Raw genomic sequence first — 24,403 nt, 5'->3', positions numbered from 1 at the left:
CCCTCCTCAGCCCTCGGGGCTGGCTGGCTGTCGTTGCAGCCCCAGATCCTGCACCTTGGCCCCCTCCCCGTCCTCCCACGCCCCTGCTGCCCGCGCGGTCTTGCGTTTGTCCCCGAAGTCCTGCACTCCTTGCCGGTCCTGCCCACCCCCTCTGCCCAGTGCGCCCCTCTCTACTGGCCGCGGATCCTCACGCTCCACCCCTCCCGGCTTCCCAGCCCGGAGCCTCGCCGCTGCCCTCCTGCGCCGCCGCTTCCTCCTCTCCCTGCCAGGAGTTGAAGCGGAGCTGCGGCACCTCCCTGGCGGATCTGGTATCCCCCTCCTCCCCACCGGCTGCTGAGGCTGCCGGCCCTCTCCCCTGGACCGCCACCCGGAGAGCGAGCGGCGGGGCCGGGATTTGGCTGCGTGTTGGCTGAGTGCGACACACCGCGAGCGCGGGCAGTGGAGGCGCCGCGGCGGCCGTGGCCGCTCGGGGCGCAGCGGTAGTCAGGTGTGTGTGTACAGACCTGCGCACCGGGGGCTGGGGGCCTCCCTCCCGCTGCCCGGTCCCCGCGCCTGGCGGCCGCCGCGGCTTTCCTGCCCCGCCTCGTGTTCCTGCCCGCACTCGCCTGCTGCTCCCCTCCCCCCGGCAGGCGCACAAGTTTCACCCTCCATTTGCTTTTCCCGGCGATTCCTCTCCCTGGTCTCCCGTACGCGCCGCGCACGACCTCTGCCTACGCTGGGCTGTGTGGATCAGGAGCCCCCAGCCCCGAACTTGAGCGCCGCGCTGAGCCTTGCTGGACGCCCTCGCGGCGGCTTCCCCGCTGCCTGCCGCTCCGCGGCCCCTGCGCCCCCGACACCACAGGACGCCCGCCCTCCTCAGCCCTCGGGGCTGGCTGGCTGTCGTTGCAGCCCCAGATCCTGCACCTTGGCCCCCTCCCCGTCCTCCCACGCCCCTGCTGCCCGCGCGGTCTTGCGTTTGTCCCCGAAGTCCTGCACTCCTTGCCGGTCCTGCCCACCCCCTCTGCCCAGTGCGCCCCTCTCTACTGGCCGCGGATCCTCACGCTCCACCCCTCCCGGCTTCCCAGCCCGGAGCCTCGCCGCTGCCCTCCTGCGCCGCCGCTTCCTCCTCTCCCTGCCAGGAGTTGAAGCGGAGCTGCGGCACCTCCCTGGCGGATCTGGTATCCCCCTCCTCCCCACCGGCTGCTGAGGCTGCCGGCCCTCTCCCCTGGACCGCCACCCGGAGAGCGAGCGGCGGGGCCGGGATTTGGCTGCGTGTTGGCTGAGTGCGACACACCGCGAGCGCGGGCAGTGGAGGCGCCGCGGCGGCCGTGGCCGCTCGGGGCGCAGCGGTAGTCAGGTGTGTGTGTACAGCGGGGGACGCGCGCTGCTGGCTCCTGGGCTGGCGACAGATTGTGCAGGAATGCGAGGAATGCACCAGGGGCAGAGTCCACACAGCCCGCCGCGGCTGCACTAGCGCCTTCCCTCCCCAGCTCTCGCCGCGCAGCCAGAGGTCACCGGAGCATCTTCGGAGCTGGTGAGCCTCATTCCTCTCCTCTTCTCCCATTGCTTCCCTCCATGCGGCAGAGGGGAAGCGCGGTAATTCTTTGGGGCTCCAGCTAGCATTTCGTCTGGGTTTTTGCTTCATTGGTCTTCAGGACCGTGAATTTGGGGCCAATGACTCTGTAGCCAAGGTTATTGATCATTGCACAAGGCTGTTTGCAAGTTTGGTGTGCAAGGTTTGGATAGTGCCTGGTTTTTACCAGGGTTTTCTGAAAACCAGCAGGAACAGGGGACCTGAAGGTTCTTAGAGTAATGAGCTTGGGGCCAACATATTTTAGCTGTATCCAAAAAATGCCTGTTAGTGCTTATGGACGGGCATGTACTGCAAGAGAGATCTTGAATGCATCACTTTGGTATCCTAAGAAGTGTAATTTTTTCCCTCGTCATACTGGGCTGTGTTTAGACCTCGTATAATACATAATGAATAGAAACAGAGAAGCACTGTTTGGTCAGCGATGGGACAGATAGAACTGTCTGGTACAGTTAAATTCGGGGCGTGTCAGTTACCATTGAACTGACACGGGGACACCACAATCAGGTATATTTCAAGATGTTATTTATTAGTGGAGGTCTCAGTTCTTTGTTACTGAGTTTGACTGAAAAAAAAATGCTGCCCTACAACTTTTAAAGAACGGTAATTATTTACGTGTAAAATCAATGATGGTCAGTATGCATTTTTGGTCAAATTTTGTTTTCCTTAATACGGGAGAGCAAAATTTTGACAGAAAATGGTTCGCGAGAATTGAGCTTAGATTCTTTTTATTTTAAAAGAGAAACTAGAAGAATGCTTGTCTTCTTGAATGCAGTATATTGCTGTGAGAGTATCTTCGTTTTGGTGCCTGTAAAACAGTTATGGAAAATAGCAACATGAAAACGAGAACAACTAATGTCTGAAATAAGTGTTTCCGGATGTTGAAAAGCATCGTATGTGTGTTTTTATTTGACACAATTTGCTTGGAAGGTTGCATTTATGACAAACCTCTTTGCACCTGGTTATTTTATGTCAGATTCAGTAAAATAATAAGTCAGTTGTCTGACCAATCAGCTTTCTTCCAACACCTACTTTGTGTAGATCAAGGACATCGAAAACTATCAAATAGGAGCCTTTAGTTAAGGACTCAACAGAAAGGAAAAAAAAATAGAAAAAAAATATTTTGTACTCAGAAAGATTTATCTTTTGGTTGCTACGTTGTTTTTCAGCTGTGTGCATAATCAGTGAATCTTCTAATTTAGAGGTTTAATTTGTGTCCAGTAACACTATGGAGGATATTGGGAGGTGTTTGTAAATGCTAACAGGAAACTTTTATTATGTAACAATATCATATTACAGCAGAGTTTAACCCATGCTTAACCCGTGCTTATTTGACTTGATGTCAAGATGAGGAAGTAAAAGCAAATTTAGTTTACCTGCCGCATTAGAAATTGAAAACCCTCTTCAGATGTATGGAGCTCACACACACACACACACACACAATTGGCTGTGCAAATAGTTTTGCCTGCTTCAGGTAAAGGTAACCTTTCGGTTAGAAATGCTTTCTATTTGTTACAGATATTTGAAGAGAGGAAGTTTTTCAACTAGTGATCCTACACAATTGAAAATAACCGAAATCATATTTTGACTAAAGTACATTCCCTCCCCACCCCCTACTATTATGTAAGGAGAGGGTGCTGCATCTGGCGTCTTATATATTATACTGAGGAGTCTAAGTTGGAGAAGTGAAGTATCCAGTTATTTCAATTTTTACCTGTATTGTTTTTGGAGGGAGGTAAGGGAGCAGAGAGTATTGATGGAAAACAAGGGAAGAAGAAACTAGGGGCAGCTAGTATTCAACCAGAAAGTAAAATTACATACTTTATTGCAACAATAACGCATTTATAAGCTGAATAAATCAAATCTAATTTTGTGACTAGTTCTGACATAATATGAATTTAAAGAAACTACTACCAAATTCAGTTTAATAAAAACTTTAGCACTTGTATGACCTTGAGTATTTGGATTAGGTTTAAATTAGAATTGCAGTTTTCTTCCTTTTCTTGTAAATAGGCAAAGTAAATTTAATGTAAAAATTGGAAACTCACTTTAATTTTTAAAGATGCAATTATTGCCAATTTTTGACCTGAGTAATTTCCATGCTGTTACTCAGGGATCAATTTAAATAATATTCATACCCTGGATGATGCCAACCATCAGGTAAGTCTAGCCTCTTACCTGACTCTTTTGAAGTATTAAGGTATTTCGAGAATGCTCTGTAATCGAATGTGTTTTTTTTCTATTTCAATTGAGCAGTAATTCCCTACCTTGCTTAATTCTAAAATGAACATCATATCTTCATTCTTAAATGGAAGGTAAAATAGAGGTTATTATAGGGTTATTTTAGGGCATAAATGCCTATGGAATTGCACGTCAGTTTGGGAAGTTTGCCTTCACGCCTTCAGGTGTATAGGGAGATAAGTACTCCTTCAATGTGTGAAATGATTCTGTAGTGCCCATCCTGCACTAAAGGGGAAGAAGAATCTGAAACATAACACCAGCGGACTAGGTATGTTTGGAGAATTAAATAACTGTTTCACAGCCAGACAGTACTACAGACAACTGCAAATAGAGAAAAGAAGGAAAACTTTTAAGATACATGGATGTAAGCTTTCTTACATCAGTGGAAGTGATGATAGCAGTCAGCAGGTCAGTTCGATGCTCAGTGATAAGAAATAACAGGGTTATTTCAGGGTAGGGTAATCAGGCCCTGAGTTGCCAAGAACATACTTGCTGGTTTCAGTTCAGAAGCTGCACAACATTCAAATATTTCTTACATTGTCACTTTAATAATTCAGTGGAATTATCTTAATTTAGTGTGCTATGTTACCATTACTAAATTGGGGATGTTACATGATGGTGATCTTCAGTTAAACTCAGGAATGTTGCAGACATTTTCTTCATCATTGACCTGTTGTTTTTTCCTTTTCATAATTCAGATTTATTTAATATACCAATAAATGTTGGCTATATCACCGATCATTTTATTATTCAGAGTCTTCATAACATTATAGTTTATTATGACTCATATATAATGATTCATTGCAGCTGAAAAAATGTCGTTAGGGATTGTATTGTGAGATATTATTACTACTAAATATATAAATTAAAATATAGAAGTGTCTGAGTTATTGTAAGTCATGTGATTGCAAAGCATTTTTCCTGAATGGAATAATGCCTGGTGGTTGGGTGGGTGCCAGTCCAGGTAGCTAGATATAGAATGATACAGTCCTCACAAAATCGAGAACTCACAATGTAGGGTAGGGAGAAAGGGGGCCAGGGGAAGCACCTTTCTTTGACATCCGAGGCATGTTTGACTTCTATAGTTTCCTCTCCACTAAATATAAATTTGGTGAGTTGCAAATATTCAATGGTGTTAGTACTGCTCTTCCTTAATCTGTGCCCCTAAACTGCCCCCACCACCCCGCCACAACACATACACACTATGCCATCACCACATCTGTCAACTTGGCAAGGCAGAGGAAGCTGCTTGTGGTCTGAGGCCATGTGCATAACCTGTAGACATTGGTGTCCTGTATTCCAGGTTGAATTTAAAACAGGTGTGGGATTTGACACAAAAATGATACTGTATATGAAAGTTAGGTAAAATGTGTATTTGAAATGAGGCTATCAGGGTACTATGCAGACTTTTGGGGCCTGGCTGGAAACTTGGAATGCAGTTTTTCATAGAAACCCACAATCGGTTTACAAATAGACTTTTGAAACACTGGCTAGGTGGTATGTGAAGTTTTGTCCCATTGTAAGCTGTGTTTTAATTGCAAGCATGAGGGAGGTAAAAGGTATCCCAAATCAGAAATTAGGAGATCTGCCATTAAACCTTATTACCTTGACAAACCATTTAACGTTTGGATGATAGTTTCCTCCTTTTAAAAATACAGTTTGGATTATATTGATCTAAGTTACATTTTAGCTCAAGATTCCTGAAGTTCACAGTGGTTTTAAAAAATTTTTCTTAAGAAAGAAAGAAAAAAAAACTTTTCCAAGCTTGAATATACTGTTCCCTCTTGTACCTCAAATCATGACAGCAAGGAAGTTGAATTTCTCTTTTGAGACTTCGAACCTTCTTCACATTCATTTTTAATTGTTTTGTTTTGTTTTATAACGATATCATTTTGGGAAGTGAGGGTAAGAGATGAAGCACATGTTTTCAAAGTCTTGCTACCTCTACCCTAGTCCAAGATTACATATGGTAGTTTTGGCCAGGGAAAGTGCTTGAGATTTCACCTTTACATTCAGTGAGGCTCATGAAGTGTCATTAAGGTAGTGAGGTGTCATGGTTAGCAACCTTACTGTCAGGGTCCAGTTCTGGCACTGCAACTTGCTAGCTGTGTAACCTGGGAGATTGTATAAACTCTATGGTCCTCGTTTTGCTCATCTGTAGGATGGAGTGATAAAAGTACCCACTTCATATGGTGGTTGTGGAGATTAAATGAATTAATACATGTGAAGTGCTTACAACAGGAGCTGGCTCAGAGCCAGCACTTAATACATTTAAATCATTATTTTTACATTGTGGTGCTTTATGATGGTTTCTGCTGCATTTACCAAATGCCAGGGAAATTATTGGCTTGCTTTCTGTGTGGGTTTTGTCAAAATGATTATGGATTTCAACAGGATATTTCAGGGAAGAAATAAACTGCTGAAGAGAACCATTATGAGCTTGATAGTTTGCAGGACATTGTCTGTAAGAAAGAGAATCCAGCACAGTAATTAAGGGCCTTTTTAAGTAAGGAAGTTGTAGCTTCTTGTGGTAGGTAATACTTGGAGAGGCATTAACCACTACTAGCCAGCAAGTATAGGAGAATGTATACAATTATTGCATTTGTAACCCCAGGTAGTAGTCATTTTATAAAATGTCTTTGCTAGTCAGTACATGAATAAAGCATTAGAAACTGTTGATCATTTAACACCGTTTGCCCAAATGCAGCTTGTAAGTTAACTCTTTAAGCTGGCTTTTCTGTCTGAAAGTGATCACAGTTGAAAAAATAAATAAATGGATATTTGAAATCAGCAGGAGACTCCCAAATCCAGAAAGGCTAGAAAAGAGGAAGGAGGTTTGGAAGATACATGATGTAAATCAACAGACAGTGGTTAAACAGATATCAAGAGGCTCTAGTTCTAGTCCTGGCTTTGCCACTGTGCAGGTGTGTGTCCCATGAGCAAGTCATTTAACTCTCGTGGGCTTTAGTTTTCTTGTCTATAAAATGAGGGAGCTGGTCCAGATGCTCTCTAGAGTCCTTCTAGTACTTACATTTCGCAACTCTTGAACATCAAGCCGTTACATTTTTTCCTCAGCAAGAATGTACTGTCTTCCCAAGGATTTATGACAATTTACCCTTTGGGATAAGGAGAGAAAATTGAAGTTGTATACTTGAAATTCTCAGCTCCTGAAAATATAAGTGTCGCAGCCAGACAAACCTGTGACCCCTTTGTGGCTGAGTCAGTGGCTCCGTGTCTTGTGTGATGGTGGTGTGAAGTGCTCCAGGAGTGAGGATCCTTGGGGCTCCTCGGGGCAGGAGCTGAGCAGTGAGCCTTTGTGGAGCTGCACATCTGCAGTTTGTCATAGCCCTGCCTTCTGGGACTCATTTGTCTACAACCAGTCCCCTGTGCACACTGGAGACTTCACCTCTGATTGAGACTACATTTTCTAGAAGTTGGATAGAAACAAGAAAGGGGATTTAGGATGGTGATTAGAAGGGACTAGTCTTGTTACAGTGAGAATGACCCACTTCTTACTTGCTCAGATGGTTTGATTTGTCCTCAGAGAAGTTGAACAACTGACACAGAGTCGCTCCTCTGAAAACATTTTGTATGAATACTTTAGGTTCATAGGGAACTCACTAATCCATATCTCATAGAATATAGGTCCTTTTCATTCAACTCTAATTATTACATGTAGACAATCTACCAGTGTTCAGAAATTGTGGCACATTTCATGAGGATAATTTTTTACTTGGATTTGTGCTCTTCTATAAAAAGTAATTTAAAAATTCAGTGATGAAAGTTTCTTCTAGACCCTGTTCTCTTCCTTTGTGGAGGAAAAAAAGTCCCTATAGAACTCTAGTATGTATAAATCTATAAAACAATTTTTAAAAAGTGTTGAGGTTAGCTCTTCCCCTTTGCTAATGCAATAAGGACATTATTTGCAAAGGGAAGCATTAATTATACTACTATTGTATGCAGTATTAAATGAATTGTCAATGTCATGATCAAAGTAAACCCTTGAAGAACTGTCTGTTGTTCCCAGATCTTCATGAGAATTGTAAACACTCATGTAAAACAAACCATTATTTACCACTTTGCAGTAAAATGGATCATGTGTTCTGACACCTATACCCTGGGTTGAGTGGGAAACAGGGACTGTTTGATGAGTTAAAGGTAACTTTATTCCTGTATACCACTAGGGGTGCAAGTGAGGGGACTGTGGACAATTATTACTTTAGATATTTGTTGGAGTCCTACTGTGTGTAAGGTATTGTGTTTCGTTTTGCATACTTATTTAAAACCATACTACTTATTTGAAATGATTCATTTTAGTTCATTTTAACCAACAGTTTTTAGTCCCCTGCTCCATATCAGACTCTGATAGGCCTTATGGCCAAAAAGATGACTTCCTCCAGGGATACTTACTGTCTGTGTTAGATTCAGTAATGGGAGTCTCAGTCTTTAAGGAATCCATGATACATTTTTCAATCTGGTTGGGAAAGATAAGACACATAAGGTAGAGAAGATTGTCCTAGAAATGTTGGTATATAAATAAACATGTAAAATTGTTTCGTAAGTATTAAGGATGAGCTATAAAATAACCAGGTTTTAGCTTATACTTCTACTTGCTTCGTTTTGTATTACATGATAAATTACTCGATTCTGGAGATAGGCATTAACCACTCTCATTAGCTTTCTTTGGGATAAGTCTGCACCAAAGATAAGTAGTGATTTCAAAACAAATTTTAATCATGAACTTGATTTATTTTGGCTGTATCTCTTGAAACACTTTACCATATAGCCTGTGTGAAATAATTAATCATAATGACAATACATTATTTACGAGAAACCATAATTTATGCCTTAAGATCTGCCATTTTATTAAGTTCTTATTTTTATTTTTCATATAGCAGTATTTTGGTTTATTGTGTTTTTTGCTTTTCTTGTATTCTCTATGTTTGTGTGTCTTTATAAGCCCAATCTTACTGTTGAAAATATTCCCTCCCATTGTTATGAATAAACAGAATGTTTTAAAATCTCTTGTGACATATGCTAGAATAAATGGTCTCACTGACTCTTGCCTTGAATCTCAGAATGATGCACTGATGGGAATTTTTCACTTACTGTCAGTTTGTCGATGACTACATAAGCAGTAAGTCTGTTTAAAAAAGGCACTGAATAAGGAATCAAAATCGAACTGGACTTCACAAGAACTGTTAATGCTATTAGTCTGAGACTTGTGATAAACAACTCAGATGTTAAAGGTCTAATTCAGACTATTAACAGATGAAAAATAAGTGTCAGTCTGAAATCTTTGGATAGTATATTGGCAAGTGTCAATCTTCCAAAATATGGTTTAGAACTGTGAATATAATTTTTCATAGAAGCAACATTAATCTGTAAATCTCCCATCCTATAGTGTAACTAGAGTATATCAGTTCCATGGGAACATAGTCCTGCTCTAAGCTACTCAATAGCAGGGACTTTATCTTTCTACGTGACTTAATCTCAACCTCCAGCGGTTCTACATACCTTAAGTGAATAAATGAGTTTGACCTCTACTTTTGAACACCTTCACCTACTACTCTTGGATAATCTTGTCTGTCTGTGCCTAATACTTATCCTCTGTCCTTTTGTAAACTGGTCTGAGACCCTAATACCATTTATCCTGCATGTTTCAAAGGAAAAAACTATTTAGACTTTTAAAAAAATGCTTTTGTAATAAAACTTGCTAGATAAATAATTCATTATACCACATTCCTTAGTAAAGAAATTAATGGCCGGGTGCAGTGGCTCAAGCTGTAATCCCAGCACTTTGGGAGGCTGAGGCAGGTGGATCACTTGAGATTAGGAGTTCAAGACCGGCCTGGACAACTTGGTGAAACCCTGTCTCTACTAAAAATACAAAAAAGAAAAAAAAAATTTTGGCAGGCGCCTGTGGTCCCAGCTACTTGGGAGGCTGAGGTGGGAGAATCACATGAACCCATGAGGCAGAGGTTGCAGTGTGCAGAGATTACATCACTGCACTCCAGCCTAGGTGACAGAGCGAAACTCCATTTCAAAAAAAAAAGAAAAAGAAAGAAAAGAAATTAATTAGAAGATTGTAAACAGATTGGTTCATGTTCATTTTAACCTTAATTGCCTGGATTATAACCACAGTGAGATGAGTTTTCATAATGCTCTTTATCGTACTATTACTAGGCACCCATCAAGCACCAAGACTAAACTAAGCTTTGAAAGTGTGGTGTTGAGCAAACTTTCTGTATCCATACCTTTTGTGAATCAGTAATATCTTTGTATACTCAGCTGAAGAAGACAGAAGTAGATATAATTTAAAGCACATGAAGTTTTTCAAAGGGGAAATGTTACAAAAATGCTAAGGGTATTATTGGTACTATAAAATTACATAAATGTTAAGAGTAACGAAATGAAATTTTGTAGCTTGTTTTGACCTAGTTGGTATAGTAAGTAAACCTTTGTTTGGTCTTAATATAGTAGATAGAAATATTCTTACACATTTTGGTTGTCCCTTTCCCAACCTCATATAATTACTGTAATAAAATTTACAGAAAGAAAGATCCTGTGTACCCTTTATATCGTTTTTTCCCCAATGGTAACATCTTGCAAAACTGTAATACAGTGTCACAACCAGGATATTAACATTGATAATATCAAGATACATAACATTTCCATCACCACAAAGCTCATCTCCCCTACCCTCATCCCCTCCTAAGTCTCTGGCAACCATTCATTGTTCATCACATCTATAGTTTTGTCATTTTAAGAATGCTAGTGGCGTACACCTGTAGTTACAGCTACTGAGGAGGCTGAGGTGGGAGGATGGCTTGAGCCTGGGAGGGCAAGACTGCAGTGAGCCATGATCTCACCACTGCACTCTGTCCTGGATGAAAGAGTGAGACCCTGTCTCCAAAAGAAAAAACTGTGGACACGGTGGCTCACTCCTATTATCTGAGCACTGTGAAAGGCTAAGATATGAAGATTGCTTGAGGCCAAGAGTTCAAGACCAGCCTGGGCAACATAGGCAGACCCTGTCTCTAAGAAAAATTTTAAAAATTAGCTGCGTGTGGTGGCAGGTGCCTGTAGTCTCAGATAATTGGGAAGCTGAGGCAGAAGGATTGCTTGAACCCAGGAGGTTGAGGCTACAATGAGTTATGGTAGTACCACTGCACTCCAGCCTGGCCAGTAGAGTGAAACTCTAGCTCCAAAAAAAAAAAAAAAAAATTATACAAATACGTTGATAAAGTATGTAACTTTGGATATTTTTTCCCATTCTGCGTAATTCTTTGGAGATTATTCCAGGTTCCTGCATGTATGGGTAGTCTGTTCTGTTTTATAGCCAAGTAATATTCCATAATATAGATGTACCATAGTTTCCTTAACCATTCACCTGCTGTTTCTAACTTATAGCTACTACAAATAGAGTTACTATGAATATGTATGTACAGTTTAGCATAAGTATACTTTTCTCTGGGGGAACGCCCAGGAATGCAATTGCTGCATTGAATCATAATTTTTATTTTTATTTATTTATTTATTTTATTTTTTGTGAGATGGAGTCTTACTTTGTCACCCAGGCTGGAGTGCAGTGGCGCGATCTCGGCTCACTGCAAGCTCTGCCTCCCGGGTTCAGGCCATTCGCCTGCCTCAGCCTCCAGAGTAGCTGGTACTACAGGCGCCCGCCACCATGCCTGGCTAATTTTTTGTATTTTTAGTAGAGACGGGGTTTCACCATGTTAGCCAGGGTAGTCTCGATCTCCTGACCTCGTGATCTGCCCGCCTTGGCCTCCCATAGTGCTGGGATTAAAGGCCTGAGCCACCGTGCCCAGCCCGAATCATAATTTTTAAAGCTTTCTTTCTGAATTATGCGCTGAATTATGTGAGACCTCAGTAATCCAGCCATCTTTATCAATGTGTTGGTGAATTAAAATAAAGAATTTTATAAGTTAGATTTATAGCTTGGTAAATTACAAAAACTTGTCTATAAAATCAAGTCTTTTATCTTTTGTTACTGTTTTATAAGTAGTACTTCGCACAGGTTTACCTTATTTTTTAGCAAAAACTCATTGATTTTAAGTGGAATTCGTGAAGTTGCTTTGTAACCTGGCTTCAGGATTTGTTTGGTTTTGTTATATTTTATTTTGTTTTAGATAGCAGGCACATTTCATTTTCTGTAACAGTATTATATTTTAAAATATAATCATTAATGTTGACTCTTTCAGAATTTCACCTGCATATGATCATAGGTAATATTCTTACAAAAAAATGTTGATAGTGCACCATGCTAACAGGCAAGGTGAGGATGTAAAATGAAGACAGTATTCTCCTGTGTGATTGGAATTAATCCAGTCATTAGGTTGAAGCCAATAAGTATACATGATACTTTGAAAGGTGAGGATTGTTTCATTCCTAGAAGAAAAGAAATTAGACATTTTCTTTTCTTATTCTTCGAGACAGGGTCTCACTCTGTCACCCAGGCTGGAGTGCAGTGGCGGTACTCTTATAACTCACTGCAGCCTCAAATTCCTGGGCTCAAGGGACCCACTCGCCTCAGCCTTCTGAGTACCTGGGACTACAGGCACATGCTACCATGCCTGACTGATTTTTTTGTTTTTGTTTATTGTAGAGGTGAGATCTGGCCATGTTGCCCAGACTGGTCTCGAACTCCTGGCCACAAGCAATCCTCCCGCCTCAGCTTCCCAAAGTGCTGGGATTGCCGGCATGAGCCACCATGCCTAGCCAGAAAATACGTTTGTGTGTGTGTGTGTGTGATGGAGCCTTGCTCTGTTGCCCAGGCTGGAGGGCAGTGGGGTGATCTCGGCTCACTGCAACCTCCGCCTCCTGGGTTCAAGCTATTCTCCTGTCTCAACCTCCTGAGTAGCTGGGATTACAGGCGCATACCACCATGACCAGCTAATTTTTGTGTTTTTAGTAGAGATGGGGTTTCGCCATGTTGGCCAGGCTGGTCTCGAACTCCTGACCTCAGGTGATCTGCCTGCCTTGGCCTCCCAAAGTGCTGGGGTTACAGGTGTGAACCACCACACCCGGCCAGAAAGGACATTTTCTAAAGTGATTTTCTTATCCCCTCCTTCCCACCATGCTTTTTGTGTGACTGTTGTATATACCTCTGCCAGAGAAATATGTTGAAATTGCATCTGGCTAAATAAAGTCTTCATGATTGATACTTTGGTTAGTTTTTATTAATGTCTTTTCTACCTTGAAGGTCAAATCTGTTTATTTTCATAGTTTAAAATACCATCAGATTATTTAACGAGCTTTATACTCTGTTCAGTATTAATTTTATGTTCATTTTAATATTTTTATTATCATTACTTCAGTCTTCCAAAATCCTAGCTGAAAAGGTAAGTGTTGACTGTAATCAGTCCTAAAATACAGCTATACAGTAACATTCATTTTTAATATGGTGCTTTTAAGGATTTGATCCTTTTTCTATATTTGAATGATATAACCTCAGCATTATTTACTTTCACAGAAATATGATCCTCCCAATAAGTCGTGTATTTCCTGAAGGTTTTTCTGTGATTACGTATTATGTCCTTCTCTGCCTGGTGAGCCCTTGTTTTTCTTCTTTGGGGTCTAACTCAATGACTCCTCTTTAATGAAGCTCTCCCTGGCCCTTTGCTCTGCCACACTCCAGATTTCAACCTTCCCACCTGTGCTTGTCATCACTCTGCACATAACTCTGCTTTGAACACTTGTCACATTGTGAATAGTTTCTGTGTCTCTTTCCTGGCCATGTTGTGAGCTCTCAGCAGGTTAGAACTGTGTCATAGCCATCACTGTATTTCTCTCGTGTAGCAGTATTCCTAACATGTAGTAAGCAACAGGTGCTTTCTTTGAGTGAATGAATAATTAAATAATTTGTTTACAACCTTAGTTATCCCCTTCTCTTCTAACCTTAAGTGGCTCCCCATTGTTTGCCCTGCAGGATCATATTCAGATTCTCCAGCGACCTACCATATAAGGCCCATTACAGTCAAAACCTAATTACTCTCCTTCCTGAACCCTCCACATCAGCAAGACTAGTCTCTACTCATTGTTCTCTGTCTCCCTCCACTCCGGGTTCACATCTTCATAGTCCTTCAAGACCTAGTTCAAATAGATACTCTAATAGTATCTAACTTTTTTTCTGGTAGAAGGAAACAAAGAACAAAGAGCTCACTCTGATGACAACAAGAACAAAAAACACCACACATTCTGCTAATTCATGATTTTCTTCAACCCATCAGAGAGCTGATATCTCAGTATAACCAATTAGCCTGAAATCTAAGGAAGGAAAGGCAGCTCCAAGGTTGGGCTTGCTTACCTGGGACAGATGATGCTGGACACTAGTAAGAAGAACTGAGTTAAAAATGTTTAGCAAATTGCTAAGTGTTGAATGTGGGCAGGCAAGAGAATACAGAACCCCATAGGGCATCAGTTGGGCGGTGAATTCATACCCCTTGAGGGCTCTTCTACATGGACCTCCCCTGTTGCTAATTTAAAAAAGATTGGCCAGAGTCCTGAGAAGGCCTCCCACTGAGTGTGGGCCTGGGGAGGGGAGCAGCAGCCTAAGGACAGAAAGGCAAAAAACCCCAGTCTTCCTTAGGGCACTAGTGAAAACCATTGAGAGTGAAAATTTCTGAGAGTATTGTTAAGCCATGCCAATTCAAAAACAGCATGCTTGCTACAAACACAGCTTCAACGCCCATTCAGCCCAGCCACCAACCTAAGCTCCTCCTCAACAAACGCTATGCACCCACCACGGGCAGAGGAATCTCTCAGAGCCTTGGAGGTGAATGAGAGAGAATGATGGCCCAAGACAAGGTTTTGGTTGAAAAAGTTTTAGGATAGAGAGGACTTAAGCATGGTAATGGATGGAGTGAGGAAAGCCAAAGAATAGAATTAATAGAAATCAGGGAGTAAGGAGGATAGGTTGTAAATCATATAGCATGAATTTTCTTCCTGAATGTTTCATCAATGTAGATGCTTAGGCATGCAAGTTTAATTTTTGTTTAAAATGGGGGAAAAACCCTACATGAATAGATTCCTGGATTAAATTTAGTATCGGATTTAATTTTTACAGTCAAGAACAATTAAATTGTCTGCTCGTATTTTCTGGATCATGAGATCTATTCACACTGAAATGTCTAACATTTTGCTCATTGTCAAAAAAAGCCTTTAAGTGCTGACACGAAGGATTGTGCTTTATTTCAAATTGTGCACATCACTGCAGTAACAGAGGCTCATCACACATGAGAGAAGACATACTGGAAGTAAGATTCATCTCTTCTAGTTGATTTGACATAAGCAGTATTATCCAACTAAATATCAGTGAATGCCTGTTTTAATATTTCTCCAATCTTATTCATAGTTACAAAATCAGGACAATTTATTTCTTCTATTAAATGCCATTTATTGAACTAAGCATTATTTCAAAGAAAAAAGAACTAGTCATTGAAAGTAATTCCTTTTTTAGTTACTCCATTAAACTTAACAATAGCATTTAAACACTTCTGATTATTGAAAAATTAAACATGCCTAAATTATTTGGTCTCATTCTACTCATAGCCAGAATTTAAACATAGCTTATCAAGTGGTTTCTGAAAGGTATAGAGTAGAAATGCATTCCTCTTCAGCTGTTTTTCTGTACCAATAAAGCTCTATCTAGGAAGCTTAGCTCAGAACTGAAAGTGAATCAATAGGAAGATGTTGGTTAAAGAATATATAATTAGTTAGATGGAAAGAATGAGTTCAAGGAATCTGTTGCACAGCATAGTGAATATCATTAATGATAATATGTTTTTGAAATATGCAGAGAGTAGATGTTAGGAGTTCTCACCACAAAAATGATAGCTATGTTAAGTAATGCATTTGTTAATAAGCTAGTTTTAACAGTCCACATGTATGTATACTTCAACATCGTGTTGTACACAATAAATACATACAGTTTTGTTTTTAGTTTCTAAAAATTTAAAATCAAAATGAATTTTAAAAAGTAGAATTAAAAACTGTCTTTAGGCTGACCATATCAGTTTTTATGTCTTTTCAACCAAATTGAGTCAGATAGAGAAAAGGAAAAGATCTGTATACTCATTACAACCTATGCTTTTCCTATGAGGAGGGCCAGTCATCTAATTTTTTAAAAGCAGTGAAAAAAAGACTACAGACTCTGTAGCATAGATTTATGTTAAATGTTACAAGCATGAAATGTTAAAATATATCCATTTACAATAGAGTAAACAGACAACCTACAGAATGGGAGAAGATATTTGCAAACTGTGCATCTGACAAAGGTCTAATATCCAGCATCTGTAAGGAACTTAAATTTACAAGAGGAAAACAACTCCAGTAAAAGTGGGCAAAGGACATGAACAGATACTTTTCAAAAGAGGACATCCATGTGGTCAACAAGTATATTTTAAAAAGCTCAATATCACTGATCATTAGACAAATGCAAATCGAAAAACCACAATGACATACCATTTCACACCAGTCAGAATGTCTGTTATTAAAAAGTCAATAAATAACAGATGCTGGTGAGGTTGCAGAAAAAAGGGAACACTTATATACTGTTGGTGAGAGTGTAAATTACTTCAGCCATTGTGGAAAGCAGTATGGTGATTCCTCAAAGAGCTGAAAGCAGAACTACCATTCAACCCAGCAATCCCATTACTGGGTATATACCCAGAGGAATATAAATCATTCTACTATAAATACACACACACACACACACACACACACACAAATGTTCACTGCAGCACTGTTAACAGTAGCAAAGACATGGAATCAACCTAAATGCCCATCAGTGGCAGACTGGATAAAGAAAATGTGGTACATATCACTCTGTGGAATACTATGCAGCCATAAAAATAACAAGATCTGGTCTTTTGCAAGAACATGGAGGGAGCTGGAGGCTCTTATCCTCAGGAAACTAACTCAGGACTAGAAACCAAATACCATATGTTCTCACTTATAAGTGGGAGCTAAATGATGAGAACTCATGGACACAAAGAAGAAAACAACCCTCGGGTCTACTTGAGGGTAGAGGGTGAGAGCAGAGAGGGGGCAGAAAAGGTAACTATGGGATATGGGACTTAATTCCTGGGTGATGAAATAATATGTACAACATACCCCAGTGATATGAGTTTACCTATTTAACCTTCACATGTACCCCTGAACCTAAAATAAAAGTCTAAAATACATATATATCCATTTAAAGCAACTCATACTGTATCTTAGCTTATTTTTTGCTTTGAAGCTAGCTTATGAAATTTTAAAATCAGGTAAAATTTGTGTGGCTTATAAGGTCAGCATTAAAAAACCTAAGGTAAGAGGAGGACTCTGATTTTCCAATGGTTACGAAGCAAGGTGATACTAAATGAATTGTATTTATTATGTGGATTACATAATAAAATCTCTGTGTTTACGGGGTATTTTTTCATTTTAATTCCCAAAGCAAAACTACAAAGATGACCAGAACAATTGTTTTTCTTCTTTCATCATAACCATGAACAAGTTTTAGCAGAAGCTACTGGAGAACAGATATTCTGCCTTTTACACGTTTGCTGCCCCTAAAGGACTGAGCAAAGACAGAGGGAAGCTCCGAAAGTACAAGACTCTGGGTGACTTGAAGCTGCCACATAGCTGAAAACAATCGAGTCTTTCTGTAATCAGTAATGACATTCTAGGATCCCTGAGGCTCACTTGGTGTTACGATATCACTTCTAAGATATTATAATACCAAAGCTATTAGAAACAAAGGATCTAGGCCGTGTTGATTATTGAACCCCTGCCCACTCCTAGCACTGGGCCTCAGAAATCAGTTATTGATGAGAATTCACAGAATTACACTGAAAATGTCAAAGTTAAGCCCAATAAAAATTAAAAAAAAAAAATGAGATTTTAAGTGAAGGCAAGAATAATTTGACAACTGCTTGTGCGTAAAATGTTTTCCATAATTCATTTGGGAAATGAAAATTTACTTCCTGTTTCCCATTTGCAATGGTTTTTCACCAGTGCCCTAAGGAAGACGGGTTTTTTGCCTTTCCCTCAGCAGTGTAAGGCTGTTCCATAGTAGAGATAGGGGAGAAGGATCCAGGCAGGATTTCTTGCCTCTCCCACACTGGCTGCTGCTCCCCTCCCCAGGCCCACACTCAGTGGGAGGCCTTCTCAGGACTCTGGCCAATCTTTTTTAAATTAGCAACAGGGGAGGTCCATGTAGAAGAGCCCTCAAGGGGTATGAATTCACCGCCCAACTGATGCCCTATGGGGTTCTGTATTCTCTTGCCTGCCCACATTCAACACTTAGCAATTTGCTAAACATTTTTAACTCAGTTCTTCTTACTAGTGTCCAGCATCATCTGTCCCAGGTAAGCAAGCCCAACCTTGGAGCTGCCTTTCCTTCCTTAGATTTCAGGCTAATTGGTTATACTGAGATATCAGCTCTCTGATGGGTTGAAGAAAATCATGAATTAGCAGAATGTGTGGTGTTTTTTTGTTGTTGTTGTTCTTATTGTCACCAGGGTAAGATCTCTGCTCTTTCTACTAGAAGAAAAGTAAGATACTTTTATAACTGCCTTAAGGAAGTTCACCTTTCCATTTAAAATGCCAAGGACCCCTGGTGCCACTTTTTAAATCTTTTTATTAGAGTTTTAGTATTTTTGATAACATATATATGCTGTCTCCCCACTAAATTGTGGACTTTGAAAGTCATGAAACTGACTTCATTATTTTTTTTTTGTCTTCAGCACCCAGCAGAGTCGCTGGCATAGAGTAGGTGCCCAGTGTTTTAGACACAGCGGTTTGCATTTTAATCTCAGTGAGGGCATTTTTACTTTTTTATTGTTCTCAGTATGTAGGAACAACCTGGCAGCAGATTCTTTCTGTGCTCTGTCCACATCCTGTGGCACTTGCAGTGACCTGACAGCTTTCTACTGCAAGCTTCTAGAATTTTTAGCCAGAAGACTTCTCTGCCACCTACCTGTGTTGGGGCAGGTAAGAAGTGCCAGTGGGTTATCACTCCAGGAGCAACCCTCAGTCAGTAGCTAAGCGTTTTCACCCCTTAGTTGGGATATCTTTGAGGTGGGTTCTTTGTAGGCTGGCAGAAGTGCCGAGTGGAAGTAAGACCCATTTGTTCACTGTGGTAAGTGATTCAGTGCACCCCATATGGACTTCCCTGGCCTATCTCCCATATCCGTCTACCAGATAAACTACATGCACTGAAATTCTTGTCTTGGGTTCTGATTCTGGAAGAATCACAACCCAATACAGACAGTTATAATTCACATAAATTTTCAGATATTTAGAATCGTTTTTTTTAATAGGGACAGTCGGCAAAATCAAGGAGCTTTTTGAGGGCAATTATAGCTTTCATCAGATTTTCGAATGTTCTTGCCTCTCCCTTCCTCTCATAGAATTCATTTTCATTGCAATAAAGACAAAGAAACATCCTTATCTTTTTAACTTAGAATATTAAAGCAGCTATTTTCCTTTCAGAGGACCGGTGCACTGACTCTTTTTATATGCGATCAGGAAATCATTGGGGTGTGTTGTAGGTACACATGTGATTGTATCTTAGTAACTGAATTTCAAAGATAGGATTTTACTTTTATATTCATGTTATTGGTTATCATCCACATGCACAGTGAAAAGTGTGCTGGGATGTCATATGATTGCTTTCCTGCACTTTTGAATTGGGGGGCTCATCCTCTGATGATTTTTCAACTTTATTTTATTTTATTTTTTTAGAGACCAGTCTCACTCTGTTGCCCAGCCCAGAGTGCAGTGGTGTGATTATAGCTCACTGCAACCTTGACCTCCTGGGTTCAAGTGATCATCTCGTCTCAGCCTCCCAAGTAGCTCGGACTACAGGCATACACCACCCTGCCTGGCTAATTTTTAATTCTTTTCTAGAGACAGAATTTCGCTGTGTTGCCAAGGTTAGTCTTGAACTTCTGGCCTCAAGTGATCCTCCCACCTCTCCCTCCCAAAGTGTTGAGATTATAGGTGTGAGCCACTGTACCCAGCCCCTGAAGATTTTATTTGAAGTAAAATAGTCTCAGATTAGAGACCTGCTGTTTCAAATTTAGGCGATCTCACTTTTAAAATAGTTTTCTTTTTCTGATTGTAAATGAAATCCATGCATTTGCAGAAAACTCTTTCAATGCAGAGCAGCACAAAAGAAGAAAGTAAAACCCAAGTATAGGTTAGCTGCATTCACAGGTGACCACTGCTGTCATTTTGTCTTACATGCTTCCAGGAGGTTTTTATTTTCTAAGCCTCTGCATGTACATATCTAAAAGAATTGGAATCAATAATCATCATATTCTTACTCCATTAAATGCTCTTCTAACACAAGTATTTAAAACATTTACAAAGAATTATATTCTGTGAACACCTGTGTAATAGAATTCTTTGTAAATGTTAATTCATCCCTTATAATTGGACAATTTTTTTTTGCTTTTATAAATAATGAAATTCCACTTGTAGTTTATGACTGCCTTGAAGTTAAGCCACAGATATGACCACATTTATTTGAGGATGACACTGCTGATGATTAGTGCTTGTAGAATCGCAAGCTTTTAGACCAAGGAAAGATGTTAGAGATCACCATATGCAGTTCTTCCCTTTTACAGGGGAAGAGCCTGAGATCTGGAGACACGGTCCCTGAGGTCAGCATGCATACCTGTATCAGGAGGCCTGGGCTAGGTGTCTTGTTTCCCATCAGCTTATCTGGCCGGAAATATCAGACTTTGCTCCTCCTCTCCCCTACTAATTGAAAAAACAGGAAATGATCTATCCAACTCCGCTGGAGGTGTGCTTTTTACAAATAAAAAATTAGAAGAAAACCATACCGGCCGGGCGCGGTGGCTCAAGCCTGTAATCCCAGCACTTTGGGAGGCCGAGACGGGCGGATCACGAGGTCAGGAGATCAAGACCATCCTGGCTAACACGGTGAAACCCCGTCTCTAGTAAAAAATACAAAAAAAATAGCCGGGCGAGGTGGCGGGCGCCTGTAGTCCCAGCTACTCGGGAGGCTGAGGCAGGAGAATGGCGTAAACCCGGGAGGCGGAGCTTGCAGTGAGCCAAGATCCGGCCACTGCCCTCCAGCCTGGGCGACAGAGCAAGACTCCGTTTAAAAAAAAAAAAAAAAAAAAAAAAAAAAACCAAACCAAAAAGAATGAACTACTTAACTGAAGCAAAAGTATCAGCCCCTGTACCACTGAGGTAGTAATTATGGCCTGATACCTAAGGAAGTCAAGCAGCAGGGGATAGACCCCATAAAGAAGAAAGAAGTATCAGTCTTAAAGTAAGGTTTCCTGAAATTCTGCTGTCATATTGATCAACTGGGATTAGCCTGAAGTTCAGTTTCCTGGCGACAATATCCTGATTTAAAAAAGGGCTAAATCGGGGCATGATGGCACATGCCTGTAATCAACGCTTCTCGGGAGGCTGAAGCAGGAGTATTACTTGAACTCAGGAGAGTGAGGCTGCAGTACACTGTGATCCTACCTGTGAATCACCACTGCACTGCAGCCTGAGCAGCATAGCAAGGCACCCATCTCTCAAAAAAAAAAAGTCCAGGGCCTCATGCTAACTGAGCTGTAGACCAGCTTCTGAGGTATGCCAATAAATAAATTGATGACTATACTAATGCTTCATATGTGTGACTGATAAGGCAGGGACAAAGTTTATTTCCTCAGTTCTTATGTTCTAAGAGAAATTTCTAGTTCAGGCTAAAAAATGTTTTCAGTGTTCTAAAATAGATTGGCAAAGGTTAGAGATCTTAAATTTGCAGTTTTGTTTTGAAAGGGTGTGGTTTGAAGCTTAATGTTAACCTCATGTTAGCTATAAGATGTGAGGCTATTGAATAGGAGCTTATAGCTTTATCCCAGATTTTAAAGACATTATTATTTAGATTTTTTTTATGATTAGGGAAGCGTTCAGAAACATTACTTCTGAACCTTAGAAGTAATTTTATTAAGTTGTATGTTTTGTTTCTCCCATTCAGTGAGTTAGAATGTTGTAAAATGGGGTTTTCACAGGCAGATCACATGCTATGGTTTTGATTTTCATAGTAAACCCTTTGGACTATGCCAATAGAAGTGTTTTTTACATTCTTGTGTTTAAAGACATTAACATGTTTTAGAAGAGTGGTACTAGGTGCTGTCCTAATCAAGATAAATGGAATCATCAGCAAGCATGTGGTCTGCCCACCGCTCTCTGTCTTGGCAATAGCTCATGTTTTTTTTGTTAAGTAGTTTTCTAAATATTTGGATAGATCGCCTAAGTTATCAGTGATGGCTTAAACCTTAATTCAGTGTGGTAAAGCACAAACAAAATGTGAATTATCCACATAGTATTTTGGTAACTGTTTAAAAACATAATTTGAACTTTTGTTGTAAATGAAACTGATGATCACTAATGATAATTAAACTTTTTGCTTAGGGTTTGTATGGCACATTTTAAATATGCAACAGTACAGAGAATAATGTATGGAGTGCCCATAAAACTTATTCATGTTTTTAAATCTTGTTTGCCAAGCTTGCTTAAGGATTCTGAAGTTGGTGTTTATCCTCTTCATTTTGTTTTTAGTTTTACTACGTGTCTGTATCTCCATAAACATGGGCTTTTAGATGCGGAAAATCTTTGTTATAGTTATGATTTCCTGACACATTTTCCCCAGTATTGGAATTAGTAAATCCCACCCACTGAGTACTTCCATGGAGAGACTTGTTTCTATTCCTTTCTAGGCTAGGCTGCCAAGCCAGCATTCTCCAGGAGGTTTCTATTATTTTTATTTTTCCATTAGTAGGAGTTACCTAAGCAGTATTGTTTTTAAAACCTTTTTAATTCTCAACCAATTTAGTTATTAAACATTATACTTTTAATTCAGCATTTAATTTTTAAATTTATTTATTTTATTATTTTTTGTCTTTTTTTGATACAGGGTCTCCCTCAGGCTGGAGTGCAGTGGCACAATCTTGGCTCACTGCAGCCTCCTCCTCCCAGGATCAAGCGATGCTCCCACCTAAGCCTCCCAAGTAGCTGGAACTATAGGCACATGCCACCATGCCCGGTTTATTGTTGTATTTTTTGTAGAGACGGGGTTTTGCCGTGTTGCTCAGGCTATTATTGAAATCCTGGACTCAAGCGATCCCAAAGTTCTGGGATTACAGGTGTGAGCCACTGCCCAGCCTAATTTTTAAAATTAATTTTTTATGTTGTAATTTAAAATTTTTAAATTTTATTTGTCCTTAATATAGTCTTATTAAGCTTCTATAGGCAGATTGTCACTTTCGTACTTAAAATGAGAATCATCATGATGTCTTTATCAGTTTGGGAAAGAGTTCAACTAATATCAACTGTATTAAGGGAAAAAAGCTTTATATTCTGTCATTGATGGCAGGTAAATAAAAAGCATTAATAATTCTTGGTTTATTCTTTAGTCTCTGATATACTATATGACCCAGACAAGCAATCCTTTTTCCAAGTCATAATTTGGAAATGTGTATCTAAATCATTTCTGATTCCTCTGTTGACTTGACTTAATATTGGAATGTAGGACTTGCCCATAAACTGACTCCACAGTTTTGCTTCTGCCCTAGCTACAACCAGGGCTGCCCATGTGGCTTAAATGTTTGTATCCTTCATCAGCTGAGAAGGGTATCAGAAAGAGGGGAGACTCATCTTCTCAAGACGTTGACTCAGAACTGCTGCTGCTTTACAAAGAGCACCAAATTGCAGATCTGTCCCATGTCTCTAGGTCAGGAGTACATGCCTGTCTTTTTCTGCACAGAAGTCAGTGCCAACTCACAGATTTTAAAGATTTCTGTAAAATATTTCCTTTTGTCTTAATTTTAAGTATCTAGCAACTCTGAAAATTTGCCTCCTATATGGAATTTGTTTGTTTATTATTTGTTTATTTATTTTTTGAGACAGAGTCTTACCTTGTCACCCAGGCTGGAGTGCAATAATGCGATCTTGGCTCACTGCAGCCTCTGCCTCCTGGGTTCAAGTGATTCTCCTGCCATAGCCTCCCAAGTAGCTGGGATTACAGGCACCCACCACCGCGCCCAGCTAATTTTTGAATTTTTAGTAGAGACAAGGTTTCACCATTTTCGCCAGGCTGATCTTAAACTCCTTTCCTCAAGTGATTCACCTACCTCGGCCTCCCAAAGTAGCTGGATTACAGGTGTGAGCCAGCGCACCGGTCTCTGGGATGCTTTTTTTTTTCACCCCCCAGATGTTTGTACTTACAGAAAAATGATTAAAATGGTCAGCAGTTCTTTAAGAGGAAATAAAAACCACACCTAAGATATTTAATGAAAAATCATATAAATAGGAAATTAATAAAATTTTAAAACTAAGAATTGAAATGCATATGACAATTGAGATGTATTCGCATATCATAAATTCACTCCTATAAAGGATATAGTTCAGCGATTTTTAGTATATTCACAAAGTTGTACAATCACCATCCCTATCTAATTCCAGAACATTTTTATCACCCCAAAAATAAATCCTGCACTCATTAAGCAGTCATTTGCCATTTCTCTCTCCCCTCAGCACCTGGGAACCACTCAT

The 24,403-nt window shown here is 40.3% G+C and overlaps 1 protein-coding gene across 1 annotated transcript in view; it reads left to right on the top strand.

The window, feature by feature from the left end:
• The first annotated feature begins 633 nt into the window (after positions 1-633).
• Positions 634-24,403, top strand: part of PKP4 (plakophilin 4) — a 228,820-nt gene continuing 205,050 nt past the window's right edge. The window contains exon 1 of the mRNA XM_011991719.1: positions 634-1,513. The gene's annotated coding sequence lies outside the window, so the exon portion shown is untranslated. The remainder of the gene's footprint in view (positions 1,514-24,403) is intronic.

The sequence above is a fragment of the Mandrillus leucophaeus genome, unplaced genomic scaffold (assembly GCF_000951045.1).
Source record: "Mandrillus leucophaeus isolate KB7577 unplaced genomic scaffold, Mleu.le_1.0 Scaffold110, whole genome shotgun sequence".
In the NCBI taxonomy this organism is placed as follows: domain Eukaryota; kingdom Metazoa; phylum Chordata; class Mammalia; order Primates; family Cercopithecidae; genus Mandrillus; species Mandrillus leucophaeus.
This window is presented reverse-complemented; position numbering and strand designations above follow the sequence as displayed.